At 34.9% G+C, this 15843-nt stretch overlaps 1 protein-coding gene across 1 annotated transcript in view; it reads right to left on the bottom strand.

Annotated features, from left to right (window-relative positions):
* Nucleotides 1-15843, bottom strand: part of AP3B1 (adaptor related protein complex 3 subunit beta 1) — a 242885-nt gene that overhangs the window by 158691 nt on the left and 68351 nt on the right. The window lies entirely within an intron of this gene.

A 15843-nucleotide genomic window follows, 5' to 3' on the forward strand; every position in this document is an offset into this window, starting at 1 on the left:
AGGACTACCTAAAACCTGAAAACTGTTTGTTTAAATTACCAATCACTCTGTAATTGGATCAAAGGGTCAGAGAAAAGAGGAGAATTTTTTGTACTGCAATACACATAAAGGAAGTCATAATAAAGCTTGACAGGTTAAACACTAGTGATCAAGTGGTCCCCTACATTGTCAAGAGAGACTCAGTTTGAGCTTCATGTATATCCTTAACAGCTGATTCGTTTTTGTTGTTATCCTTTTTTATTTGAATCCCTTATTATCTTTGTCGGTAATATCAATCTATAGGCATTTAGTACTAAAAATAAACAAAAAATACAAAAATAATAATATCCTAACTTGAATAACAGAGAAAAAATAGACCAAGGACCAGGAAAACAAAATCCCCCCAAAGCAGAACTCAGGGACCTGAGGAACACAACAAAACAAGTAGCATTTCCTGTCATATGAATCCTGACAGAAAGAAGAAAGAGGCTGGGACTGAAAGTAAGATATATTGGCTAAGAAAGTCCTAAATTTGGCAAAAATCATAAACTACAGATTGAATAAGCCGAGTAAGCCCTAAACAGGATAAACCCAAAGAAATTCAGTAAAGACACAATTTAAGTCAAACTTCTGAAAACTAAAGACAAAAAACATCTGAGAGCATCACGACAGAAATTACACGAGAGGATGAGGTAATGAATTGGGGTAGTTAGTAAGAAGGATGAAAGTGTAGGGCAGATTCATGAACTACTCAGAAGTGGAAGTCAACAGGATGCAGTGCCTGAACTCGACGAGTGAGATAGGGTTACTTGAGAGGGTGCTCCCATTCCCAGCTTGGATGACCAAGCAGATAAGGGAACCTGTACAGGAGGGAACCACTCTCTCTCTTTCCCAATGCTGCTTGCTATACAAACATTCTAACCAGACAGTCCAGAAAACAACAAAAAAAACCTAGCAATGCCTTTACTCAGAAGAACTGCAAACATGAGAAAAACCCATTAAGAACTGTCTCCCATAAAAAAAGTTTCCTAATAGTTTCTTTTCTTTTTTTTTTTTGCCAAGACACGGAATACACTTTATTTTCATAATACATAAGATATTGACATATTCTCTTTGTTTTCAAATTCCAGGAAGTCATATGTGGAATTAATCACAGATCAATTATGTTGTAAACCACAGACAATTAAAGCTCACTAAGAAATTCCTGAATTGGCCCTGGCTGGTGTAGCTCAGTGGATTGAGCGCGGGCCTGCGAACTAGAGGATTGTGGTTCGATTCCCAGTCAGGGCACATGCCTGGGTTGCAGGCTGGTTCCCTGCAGGCCAACTCCCAGCAGGGGATGCACGAAAGGCAACCATACATTGATGTTTCTCTCCCACTCCTTCCCCTCTAAAGATAAATAAATAAATAAAATCTTAAAAAAAAAAAAGAAATTCCTGAATTATAAAATACCTTAATGCTGTAACATGAAAGAGTTATACTGTTGTAGGACATTATTAAGAGCATCTTGAGGTATTGGTTGAAAGTGGGATGTAGAGAATGAACTGGAAAATGGAGACACTGGAGTCAGGGAGGTAAATTAGGAAACTAAGAATTTTCACTGTGGAGTGATGTTTATGATTATGTTTTAGGCTGAGGAAAAAACCTTAGTGAAAATCTAGTAAGGTCCTCACTTTGCAAATGAGAAGTGAGGGCCAGAGAAGTTGACTTCGCCAAAGTTAATCAGTGGAAAAATGATTTACTAATCCCTAATAGTTTCTTTTGCCCCTATTCATCTGAGTGAATTTTCTTTCCATAAATTAACAAATTCTCTCCAGTAAAAGAAAATTTATAATTTGCAATCGCTAATTGTTCTTCCTTCATTGTGGCAAGATAGTTTAAAAAGTTATAGTTAAACACAGAGTTCTTAGACTTGACACCAAATGCACGATTCATAAAAGGAAACATTGATAAATTGAATCTCATCAAAATTTAAAATTCTTGCTCTGTGGGTTTAGAGGGAGTGGGGAGAAAATACAGGCAACTGTAATTAAACAACAATAAAATAATTTAAATTAAAAAAAATTCTTGCTCTGTGCGGGGGGAGGGGGGAAGGAAAACAAAAAAACAAAACAAAAACCTCTCAAGAGGAGGAAAAAAACAAAGTACAAGCAAACAGAAAATATTTGCAACCACGTATGTGACAAAGGACTACAACATATAGAATATAAAGACCACTCCCAAAACTCAAAAGTAAAAAAACAATCAATGGATTTTGAAAAGGGACAAAGGATATTGCTATGAATTGATGTGTTCTCCTCAAATTTACATGATGAAGCCCTAATACTTACTGTGAGTGTATGCCAAAACAGAACCTTTAAAGAGGTAATTCAGCCTAAAGGAGATCACGTGTGTGACTCTAACCCAATACAACTGATGGCCTTGTAAGAACAAAGAGGGACACCAATGGTGGCACAGATAAAAGACCGCATGAGGACACAGTGAGAAGGCAGATACCTGCAAGCCAAGGAGAAAGGCCTCAGGAGAAACCAAATCTACCAACACCTGGATCCTGGACTTCTAAACTCTTGGAAGAACTGTGGGAAATTGTGGGAAACAAATTTAGGTTAAGGCATTTAGTCTGTGATACTGTGTTACCACAGCCCCTAAAAAACTAATACAGACTTTGGCAACAATAACAAGAGGTAGGGTGCTGCTGTTACAAATACCTAAAATGTTGAAGGGACTTTAAAACTGGGTAATAGGTAGAGGCTGAAACAACTTTGATTTGCATGTTTAAAAAAAAAACCTAAATTGCTTTGAAGAGACTGTTCATAGGAATATGGATGTTAAAGGTGATTCTCATGAGATCTCAGATGGAAATGAGGAAAATGTTACTGGAAACTGGAGTAAAGGCAATCCTTGTTATAAAGTGGCAAAGTACTTGGCTGAATTATGTTCTAGTGTTTTATGAAATGGGGAAGTTAAAGTATTGAGCTTAAATATTTAGCTGAGAAGATGTCTAAGTAGTGTTGAAGGTTCAGCCTGCCTTTCTCCTTATAAAATGAGAAGAAATAAATTGAAAAAATTAAAGCAAAAGTAAATCAGAACTTGAAGAAACTTTTCAGCCTACCTACAGAGCAAAAATCAAGAAAATGGCTTCAGAAAAGAATGCCAAGGGTATATACAGAAAATCATTTGATAAAGAGATTATGGGTGCAACTCATGGATTTAAGAGATGGAATTCTACCAGCAGAGACACTGCCAATTGGACTAAAGGGGAGAGCCAGCACAAAATAAAGGAAGGCTGTCAGACCTCCGGGATGCTGTAGGATAGGACAGTGAGGACACAGAGAAAGGGCAAACATCTATAGGCCAAGGAAAGCGGCCTCATTCAGGAGAAATCGAACCTGCAAACACCATGATCTTGAACGACCAGCCTCTAAAATGGTAAGAAATAGATTTCTGTTGATTGAGCCACGCAGTCCGTGGTATTTTGTTACGGCAGCTCTAGCAAACTAACAGACATCAACAAAATATTCATCACAGAGATATAAAAATAAAGAGATATAAAAATGAGGAAAAAACATGAAAAGATAATCAACTATATTAGCTATGAGGGAAATGCAAATTAAAACAACAACAAGATATCACCACACACCTATTAGAATGGCTCTCATCTAAATTTTAAATGTAGTGATAAGACCAAATGACAGTAAGGACAGAGAGGAAACAGATCGCTCATACACGGCTGATAGGAATGCAAAGGGTTATAGTCACTCTGGCAGGTTGGCCATTTCTTACAGAGCTAAACCTGTAATTACTATACAACCCGGTAATTGCACTCTTGAGCATTTATCACTTGGAAATGGAAATTTATTCTCATACAAAAACCTGCACACAAAATATTCATAGCAGCTTTATTCTTATTAGCCAAAATGGAAACAACCCAGATGTCCTGCAATGGATGAATGGTTAAACAATTGGTTAAACATCTATGCCATGGAATACCACTCATAAATAAAAAGAAACAAACTACTGATATACACAACTCTGATTAATCATCAGAAAAGGATGCTGAAAGAAAAAAATCCTAAAAGGTTACATACTATATGATTCCATTTATATAACATTCTTGAAATGACAAAATTATAGAGATAGAGAAGCAATTAGTGGTTGCTAGGGATCAAGGACTTCCAGGTTAAGCACAAGGAAGAAAAGGGGTTTAGCTACAAAATGGCAACACAATGAGTCCTTGCGATGGCAATGTTTTGAATCTTGACTGTATCAAGGTCAATATCCTCATCATTATACCTTACTATAGTTTTCCAAGATGTTCCCATGGGGGGAAATGAGTAATGTTACACCAGGTATCTCTGTATTATTTCTTACAACTGCATATAAATTTATAATTATCTTAAGAGCTTTAATAAACAAAACTAAGGGGGGAATTAGTAAATGTTGTAAAAGCTATTTGTACATATTTATCCATTATTATAACAATAAAGAATTATCTAAAATGTTATACATTGGATTGCTTGGGGGGGTTGGTATTAAGTTACATGAGTTTTTTACATACTTTAGATAACCCTTTATCAGATGTATCATTTGTAAATATCTTCTATGTAGTAGGTCGTCTTTGTTGGCTTCCTTTGCTATATAAAAACTTTTTAGTTTGATGTAGTCCCATTATTTTTTCTTTTGCTTCCCTTACTTGAGGAGATACATCTAAAAAGGTATTGCTAAGAGCAATGCCAATAGATTATATTGCCTATGTTTTCTTCTAAGAGTTTCATGGTTCAAGGTCTAACATTTAAGTCTTTAGTGGCATCTCTTGGGCATTCTATATAGAATGTCATCTGCAAATAATGAGAGTTTTACTTCTTCCTTTCCAATTTGGATACCTTTTATTTCTTTATCTTGTCTTATTGCTGTGGCTAGGACTTCTAATACTAGGTTATTGGAAGCAGAGATAGTGGGTATCCTTATCTTATTCCTGATTTTAGAAGAAAGGCTTTCAGTTTTCACCACTGAGTATATTCACTACTGAGTATAGGTTTGTCATAATATCGCCTTTATTATGTTGAGATATGTTCCTTCTATAACCATTTTATTGAGAATTTTTATTATAAAGGCATTCTGACTTTTGTCAAATGTCTTTTCTGAATCTACTGCAATGGTCATACGGTTTTTATCCTTTAGTTTATTTGATGTATTACATTAATTTATTTATGGATATTCATTCCTGTACCCCTGGAATGAATCCCACTTTGTCATGGTGTATAATGCTTTAAATATATTCTTGAACCTGGTTTGCTAACATTTGCTGAGAATTTTTGCATCTGTGTTCATGAAAAATACTGGCCTGTAATTTTCTTTTTTTCTTAATATCTTGATCTAGTTTTTGGTATCAGAGTAATACTGGCTTCAGAAAACAATTGTGAAAGCATTGTGTTCCCTTCAATTTTTTAGAAATAGTTAAAGAAGAATAGGTTTTAATTCTTCTTTGGAAATTTGATAGAATTTGCCTGTAAAGCCATTTTTTTCCACACAAGAGTCAAAGATCTTAAAAAGCTATTAATGAAAAGTTCTACAAATCAATATACCGTAATTGTTATATTAAAGATTTATAAATTAACACTTTCATAATATTTAATATTTATAATTACAATTTCCTAAAATGAAAGGGATTATTGAAAATAGTATTAAGTTTTAACAATAGCATTATAGGGTAACAAACATGAAAAATATGTTGCTTAATACCTATAGTAGTTATTGATATCAATTATTCTTTAAAAGTATATTCCCCTCAAAGAAAATTTTCTCTTAAACTTTTTTTTAAAGGTGTTTTTTTTTAAAGATTTTATTTATTTATCATTAGAGGGGAAGGGGAGGAGAGAAGGAAAGAAATATCAATGTATGGTTGCCTCTCGTGAGTCCCCTGCTGGGAACTGCCCTGCAACCCAGGCATGTGCCCTGACTGGGAATCAAACTGTGGTTGTTTGGTTCTCAGGCCCGTGCTCAACTCACTGAGCTACACTAGCCAGGGCTCTCTTAAACTTTTTATGACATTTCAATTTACTTGTGAATAAGAACGTCATGGCATAACTTTTTACAATAGCTGGCTTTGCTAATTACTAGCTGTTTGTATGCACCAACTGCATTATTCTCTAAGTCTGAACTAAAAGGAAAAATTAATTGATAAATGAAGGGCTAACATTTATAAGAGGTTAATGAAATGAACAAAATAAGACTTCTGCATAGGATGGGAACCAATCTCCAATAACTTGATATCTGAATCTCTATTATTGCTGGCTGTTTTCTCGGGCTTTCAACCCATCAGAAGATACATTAGCCCAAAAGGAATGGAAGTTATAAATAACTAGAATGGGTGAACTAGGTCACACCAGTTCAATATCAGTGCTGTCCCAATAACCATGACAAATTACTTGAACTCTCCCTGTCTTAATTTACTCATCTGTAAAAGGGAATAAAAGCAGTGTGTGTGTGTGTGTGTGTATTATAAAAGTGTTTATAAAGATTATTTCAGTGATAGTTATATAAGCATTCAGTGCCTGGTACATATTAAACACTCAACAGTAGCTATTACTGCTTTTATTAAGAAATTTTCTTTCCAGATACCATGTAATAGAAACTATTACTTACCTCAAATCAAAAATCTCTAGATGCCAAATACGAAGAAAAGTTCCCCCTACAATTATCATTCAGAAAAGAAACTGCCTCGCATTTGAGAGTTTACAACTATATAGTGAGGTTCTTACACAATTGCTTCATTTTGAAACATAATATACTGTTTGGGGAACTCTTTACATTGAAACAACTTTAATCATAGTTATAGATGCTTAATGTAAGTTACAAACCCTAGTGACAAAATGTCATTATAAATAAGCCTTTAAAGATCACTTTTAAAAACAGGTCATATAGGATTATACAGTTTGCTTCCAGTAATGGCTAAATAGGCAATTTGGAACAATGTTTCCAGTGAGAACTAGAAGAGCTAGGGGAAAAAAACATAAAACACACCTGTCTGGAGGCCCTAAAGAGCTAAAAGAACAGAGATAAATTATGTAGGCAAGACCCAGAAGTAGTAAGCCGAGAAATTGGACTGACATTTGTAATTGCCACCCCCCAAAAGAGCATGCGCTACTACGTAACAGGAAGCTGAAAGGCCTAAAAGCTGAGTAGGCTTTGAGGAGATTAACAAAAATACAGAAAGAGAAAGTAAAAGTCAGGATCCACCAAAAAGCAACAACTCATCTAGTCTTTGGTTTAAAAGCTAAGAGTCTATAACCTAGGAAATAAAGATGATAAAATTAAAGCCCAGCTTTTAATCATATTGATCTGTAATTTCAGTGATTAAATGAAGTCATTGTTGGTACCCTTACCTAGTAATATTCCATAAGCAAACCAAATTCCATCATCCAAAGCTTCAAACTACTTCCACCATTTATCACAAAGGAAGGAAAGAAAGAAGGAAGGGAGGGAAGAAAAGGTAGTGTCATTATATTAAATAGAACATGTAAAGAGGGACGCTACTGAATGGTATTTACAGTTTCTGTTTTTTAACCTGTGTGTTCGTTACATGGGTGTATTCAGTTTGTGAAAATGCACGAAGCCATTTGCTTCTGGCACATGTACGTGCATCATGCGCTTCTACTTCAAAAAATTTTAAATACACATATAAAAAAGACAGTGCTATGACTATAAACCAAGAAAAACAATAAAAACAAATGGAATGCTAGGAAATGAGCGCAACAGACAAGAATTTAAAATGGACTATAAAGTACCTTCAAGAGATTAAGTGATAAGACTGAGATTCTGGCAGGGGCTTCAATACGGTATGATTTTTATAAAAAGTCAGATCCACTTTTTAATATCATTTTGATATAAAGAACTATAATTTCAGAATCTACTTATAGAGTTAATGTGGCAATCTTTTTTCAAATTTGACTGATTTTACAGGTATAATATTTGGGTAGATCAGATTGAGGAAGATTCGTGCTCTCTTAGGGATAAGAGCCCAGATGATTAAGTGAGAACTCTATATTTTAGATAGCTTTGAAGAGTTTAATTAATATTAACATTTTAATGAATAATTAAATAACTTTTTTTCACCTTATCTAAAAACACAAGTTAGTTAAACAAGGTGAACAAGATTTACTGAGAAAGATGACAAATCTGCTTAAGAGTAAATACGTAAAATGTGTTTTAAAGATGTTGAAATCCACCTACAGAAAATTCTCATTTGCGCAGCTTAGTATACTAACTGTATAACATCCAATATCCCATATAAAAGAAGATAACCCAATTTTAATGAATGACCACGTGTATTTGAAAGCAATATTTTAGAAATATTTTATTTTCAGTTGAACTGGTTAATTTTTGAAACTTATTCTGTGCATTCTAATATATTTCTTATCTAGAACTTGATACTATGCAGTCTCAATTTATGTAATACATCTGTGAGTTTGGAACTGGGTACAAAAGACTCTCATATATAGCTGGCCTAGCTGTTGTGAAGCCTTAAGATGGTATTCTACAATAGTTAAAATTAAGTCCTTATTCAGAGTATATTATGTATATAATTTAAACCATCTTAACAGTCTAGTTTCCTCATACACAGGTTAATAAAAAGTAAAACTTTAAAAAGAATATATTAAGAAATATCTTGCATTCTCTATCAAGGGACAGAAAAACAGAAACTTGTTTTTGAAGTATTTGAGTCAAAAAAGGCAAAAATAATCAATTATCATGTGTTGTCTCTATTAAGCCTGGAAAAATAAAGCATTACCATACATAGGGTTTCTACTGGATATTAATTACAACATTTTATATTGTGGTTTATGTTGGCACTTTTTTAAAACCACAATGTCAATGATTATTACAAATAAATGGAAACCTTGACAAAAATCAGACTGATGTAAAAAAACATTAATAAACCCATAAAACCTACTCTTTTGCCCCTTGGGAAATAGCTGGTCCTAAAGCTAGAGCAGTAAAAATAAATTTAGATCATCAGTATTTAAAACAAATTCCCTAAGGCAGGAGCTGCAAGTTTTGAGCAAAAAAATAAGTTAATAATAATAACAATAATATTAGTTTATAACCCAAAGAATAAATAAATATCTGAGTCCATACTAATAAATAAATGACTAAAAAATAAATAAATCAGGGAGAAGTCAAGTCTTCCTTACAAAGAATTTCAAATAACTCTGTTAATATCATCTAAGTGTGTACTGGAGAATTAAAATGTTTTTCTATGACAGCATTAAAGCCATACTCCAAGTTGATGTATATCTCAAACAACCAAAGAGTCTTCCTGATAGAAAACTATTAAGTGACTAAAAAAGGAACCCTATTTATTGAGAACACAAATACATAAAATGTTTGTAGTAAAACTCATACAATGAGTATAAAAAGTTAAAAAAGTGGGAAGGAGATACAGTTAAAGTTGTAGCTAGGTGATGTGCATATAGGGATTCATTAATGTTAGGCCTACTTTAGTGTATACTTAAATTTTTTCATAATTAAAAATTTAAACAGTGAGCGTGACTTCAATATCTACTATAAAGCTATAGTAATCAAGATGGTTCTATCAATGAAAGAACAGACATTCATGGAACAGAGAGCCACAAAATAGACTCACATATTTAACTATATTATACAGTCAACTCACTATAGACAAGGGAGCAAACGCGATACAGTGGCAAAAACTTAGTCTTTTTAACAAACGGTGCTGAAACAACTACACATCTATGTGCAAAAAAATTAATAGGCATATTCCTTAAATGCATCACAAAAATTCACTCAAAAAGGCCCTGGCCAATGTGGCTCAGTTGGTTGGGCACCCACCTAGGTTGTGGGTTCAGTCCCTGGTCAGGGCATACAGGAGAAGCAATCAATCAGTGTTTCTCTCTCACACTGATGTGTCTCTCTTCCACTGACATCTCCCTTCCTCTTCCTCCCTTCTTTCCCCTCTAGTAAATTAAGTAATTAAAAATCCACTCAAAGGTTTATAAGCAAATATCTTTTAAATTATTAGATTCTAGAAGATAACCTATGTGGAGCTCTAAATCACATTGGCTATAATGATGATTTCTAGTTACAACACCCAGGACATGACCCATGAAAGAAACAACGGATAAGTTCGACTTCATTAAAATAAAAAAAATGCTCTGCAAAATAAATGTCAAGACAAAGCAAAGCCACACCACAGACTTGCAGAAATATTCGGAAAAGACACATCTGATAATGAGCAGTTACCCAAAATACACAAAGAACTCTTAAAACTCAGTAAGAAAGTAAATAACTCAATTTAAAGGGGGCAAAAGACCTGAACAGACAACTCACCAAAGAGTTATAGATGGAAAATAAGCCTATGAAAAGATTCAACTTCACCTGAAATAATCTCTAATATTAGCAAAGTACTCTAACAAATACCTCACTGAATCCTTAAACCGAGCTCATGAAGTAAAGCAAAGCAATATTTACTATCTTTTTAACAGAAGAAAAAATGAGGGGCACACTATTAATATGAATTGTCAATAATCTCAGAGATTAAAAGTGGTGGGGCAGGATTTTACCTCAGAAACATTATCTTTCACTCTGTTATCTCCCCCTTTGGCATTTATAATAGTTAAAAAAAGATACTGATATACCCACCTCCCTTCAAAATTCCTCCATCGCCTCACATCATCTTAAGATTTGTACCAGGACAAAATCTCCGTAGTCTGCTATGGACACGGACTATTATACACTGGTTAAAGCTATACAGAGGAATATATCAAACATTCTCTTACTGTAGGAGTCAGCTCCAGCAGCTAAACAAAACACCACAGACTGGGTAGCTTGAACAACAGACATTTATTTCTCACAGCTTTGGAGGCTGGGAAGTCCAAGACCAAGACGCCTGCAGATTCAGTTCCTGATGACAGCCCACTTCCTCTGGCTTGCATATGGCTGCCTTGTCACTATGTCCTCACATGGCAGAGAAAAAGAGGAGAAGCAAGCTCCCCAGTGTCTTGTCTTACAAGGGCACTATTCCCATGATGAGGACCCCACCTTTATGACTTCATTTAAACCTATTCCCCAAGTCCCCCACCTCCAAATACCATCCCACTGGGGGTTAGGGCTTCCATGTATGGGTTTCGGGAAACAGAAACATTCAGTCCATAGATACCATAGCGGTATATTGGTGGTACATCTGACACTGGAGTAGATGCACCTGACCAGACCAGAGTAGGTAGAATAGCATTATCATAACCACTTTGTTGAAACAGCTATTCAATATGTATGGCATACCTTACAGGAGAAAAATATCTCATGTGTAATAAAACATTAAATCTAGTATTTTTCTGAAAGAAAAAAAAAGTCATCTCTTTCCCCCCAAATCAGGTCTATATAAAACCACCCAAGAATATGAATACTGGATTGAGACTTTTTTCTTCCTGTGAGGTAACTGCTTTGTTCGTTTTACATGTTTTATACCACAGCCCAGTGACCATTATACCACACAGGTGGAAGTGTGGGTTTGAGGACCATTGAACACTGAATCTCCCCCAATACATCACAATTACAGAAACACCTGTGCCCAGTAACTTCGTGTTGAGCCACAATGAAAATTCAGTGTTCACTGCCCACAACACTTCTTTTCGATTCCATGACTCTATGTTCAGCTCCACAACATAAGAAACAAGTTTTCTGAATGCAGGAGTTTCCAATCTTTTGAAACTGAGAAATCTGCAGAATCTGTTGGGAAAGCTGTAACCCTCCACCCCATGGCTAAGGCTGAATAAAGAGAGGTTGGGACCATAAGCCACTAAGGGGACAAAGCTTATCTTTCTGGCAGGGGCGCAGGCCACTGCCCCCTTTTACTTCACTCTGCTTGGCCCTGGGCAGACGACTGGTTAGCCAATGGCAAGTCCCAAAGTTTTATGGCCCTTTAGCTAACTGATCCTGACTCAGAATAAACCCTCACAGTTCTTTGAATGTTATCTATTGTTTGATCCTTGCTGCCTGGCAATGATTGATTAGCTTTACCTGTACTCCTTTGTGAACTGAACCCAATAAAAGCCCACTGAGGAATAGCCTCAAGGCCCTTTTCCTTTGAGAGATCAGCCACCTTTCCTCCCCAAGCAGATCATGTCTTGGTAAATTTATTCTAATCCCTGGTGAAGGGGGGGGCCAGGGGGGGCAGTCTGTGAGCAGAGCCCCCACAACAGAATCTACATAAGGCATTTTCCCAAACTTCTCTGAAGTAAAATATACTCATGACTCACATTGAACTTAGGCCTAAAGGTTCCAAGACATCCCAAAAAAGAAAAAAAAAAAACAAACACAAGGTCCCAATTATTTGAAAACTAGCTAATCTCAATTTCAATCTAATGATGGAAAATAAATAATTTCTTTTAAGTAAAATGTATTTTGGAGTAGATTTCATTCAATCATAAATTATGCAATATGATTAAGACCAATCTCAGAAGAACTAATTATAATTCCTTATGTATTCATTTCTTCCTTGTCTTCACCCCTGAAATAAAAAGACTATATATAAGAGAAGGTAAATCACTAACAAATTGAAATTGGTAAATATAATTTTCCTTTCAAACATGTTTAAAAGGTTACAGGGTTACAGCACAGGTTTTGGAATACTTGTAGATATTTGTGAAGGGGAGAAATCGGTAAAGTATTTTTCATTTCTTTAATCTTATGAGAATTTTAATATCTGCACTCTACTAAAGCAAGGGTAGGAGACTAAGGGTCCAAGAAACACCAATTTAAAAACTTTTAAAGCAAAAAACATTAAAAAGTAAAGCAAAAAACCTACAGAGGAAGAAAGGTAGGAAATAGTCCATTGTTTTCTGACCCCACTGATTCTGATCAGCAGTTGGTCACATCACTGTTCTTCTGTGTATGATGCACCGTGTATCTCTGTCTGCTTCTGTTTTCTCTCTTTTGATTTTAGAAGCCTACCTATGATATGCATAGGTATGACTTTTTTATTTATTTTTGCTCGAGAGGTTGAGGAGTTCCTGTACCTGTATGCTTATTTTATCTTGGTTTTCTTCTTAAACTAAATTTGAGAATTTTTCAGCCTTTATTGTTCCAGGTATTATTTCTGTTCTATTCACTCTTTCCTCTCTTTTGGGGACTTCAGTTACAAGGATTTCATTCTGCTTGATATTGTTTCACATATTTCTACAGCTGTTCACTTTCTTCACTTGTTTTTTTTAGCCTGTTCTTAAGATCAAATAATTTCTATTGATCTACACTGAGGTTTCTTGACTCTTTTGCTCTCTCCTCTTGGTTGTTAAGCCCAGCTAGTATGTTTTTTAAATTTAATCACCTTATTTCTCAGTCCTAGAACTTCTGTTTGGTTCTTAACTATAAGAAAGTTCTTATAGTTAAGAAAGAACCAAACATTCTTATTATGAGAATGTTTGATATAGTTAATTTTCTAGTTAAGATTCCTCATCTACTCATTTAATACAACTATGTTGCTTTTTATATTTTGGAATATTATATATAGTATGTATATTATAGTATGTTGTGTATATATATATATATATATATATACACACACACACACACTATACACATATACTATGTATACTATAATATATACTATATATCATACTATATATATTATAGCACACATTACATATTATATTATGTAGTATGTTACACATATTATAGTATACATTGTACACTATACACTATATAGTATATGTAACATGTTGTTATATATGTGTAATGTATTACATATTATGTAATAGCTGCTTTATTTGTCTGGCAATTGCTTCTTCTTGATTATCATCAGGTTACTTTCTATTGTTTGCTTTCTCTCTTGAGCTCCAATTATTGCTTTTGCTTATGGCCACTAATATTTTAAAATTGTATTCTGGGTATGATCAGCCACACACTACAAAATTCTTACTTACATTGCATTCCTCTGAAGTATATTACTATCTGTTATAACTGGCATTTTACTGGTTTCAAATCTGAACCTCTGTCCACCCTACTTTGGCAAGCAAGTGCAACTTCCACTCAGATCTTTTATCTTATAGATGCTGGCTTTTGCCTAAATTAACTGCAGTTCTCCCCACACAAGTGTAGGTTAGCCAAGGATTTGGATGGTGCTTACATCATTTCCAGAGGTTTCATCCTTCCAAGATTCCTGCACCCTTTTGGAACTTCCCCCCCAATTTTTTTGGTCTTCTGCCAGCCTTCAAATCTGTTCTCTGGCACCGAGATAAGTTAGGGTGTGACTTTTTCCCATTATTACATGGGGAAAGTGCCCTCAGCCAAAAACCTGCAAAATCACAAATCTCACAACTTAATATTTCAGTCTTTCATGTGTACAGTCCTCACAAGTTTTTGCCTACCTTCGATTGCCCTATAGGGCCTTTAATTTGTTGGTTCCCAAAATCATTTCCTACATAGTTAATTCAATCAGTTTATTCCATCAATGAGGACTGAAACTGTAAGTCCATGAAGTATATCTCAGCCTTAAGTCAAATGTCTTCAAACTGTTCATGTGAAAGTAAACTTTTCTCAGACATCCTTCTGCATTCCAATTTTCTGATATTTCCCATTACTTCCTATTAGCCAGATGCATTACATGCCCATTCCTGAATTCATCACCTACATTGGAAATGTAATTAACATTTACTACACTAGTCTGGTCTGGGGAGTAAGTACAACATGGCTTCTTCAAAAATACTTGGTTGCTCAATCCCTGTAGAAAATCTGTTTGCCAGGAAGCAGACATTTTTAAATGCAGATTGGCTGTTAGCAACAACCAACAGTATCTACCACATTCTCCAAAGCACCTATATAACAATGCATGTGCAGAGTCTGTCTGATGTAACTAGTACGGAACTCTAGACTCTGTTGAAGACTTGCAACATCCAGAAGGAGGGCAGCAATTTTAACACGTATCAGTGATTTAAGGTGTGTATAGAGACCCTGGCTGAGTAGCTCAGTTGGTTAAGAGTGTCCTCCCAATATGCCAAGGTTAGGAGTTCAACCCCTAGCCAAAGCACACATAAGAATGTATAAATAAGCATCAACCAATGAATGTATAAATAAGTGGAATAACAAACTGATATTTCTCTATACATAGCTCTTTCTCTCTAAAAAAAAAAATCAATCAACTTTTAGATATAGCTAAATAAATAACAGATTACAGGATGGGGCAAAAGTAGGTTTATAGTTGTGAGTATACAAAAGAGTTTATTATTTATTAATTATATTATTTTCCATGTGAACTACTGTAAATACATTTTTGAAGAGCAAGAAATTGAAAACTTATTTGAAAAATATAATGAAGGAGAACTTCCCCAATCTGGCAAAGGGAATAAGACTTCCAGGAAGTCCCGGAAGCTCAGAGAGTCCCAAAGAAGGTGGACCCAAGAAGGAACACACCAAGGCACATCATAATTACATTAGCCAAGACTAAAATGAAGGAGAGAATCCTAGAAGCAGCAAGAGATAAGGGGACAGTCACCTACAAAGGAGTACCCATCAGACTGTCAGCTGATTTCTCAAAAGAAAACTTACAGGCAAGAAGGCACTAGAAAGAAGTATTCCAAGTCATGAAAGGCAAAAACCTACATCCAAGATTACTCTATCTAGCAAAGCTTTCATTTAGAATGGAAGGACAGAGAAAGCGCTTCCCAGATAAGGTCAAATTAAAGAAGCTCATCATCAGGCCCTTATTATATGAAATGTTAAAGGGATTTATCTAAGAAAAAGAAGATCAAAACTATGAACAGTAAAATAACAACAAACTCACAACTATGAACAACTGAACCTAAAAAAAAAAACCTAAGCAAACAACTAGAACAGGAACAGAATCACAGA

The sequence above is a fragment of the Sturnira hondurensis genome, unplaced genomic scaffold (genome assembly GCF_014824575.4).
Source record: "Sturnira hondurensis isolate 20B ecotype Veracruz unplaced genomic scaffold, ASM1482457v3 Scaffold0021354, whole genome shotgun sequence".
In the NCBI taxonomy this organism is placed as follows: domain Eukaryota; kingdom Metazoa; phylum Chordata; class Mammalia; order Chiroptera; family Phyllostomidae; genus Sturnira; species Sturnira hondurensis.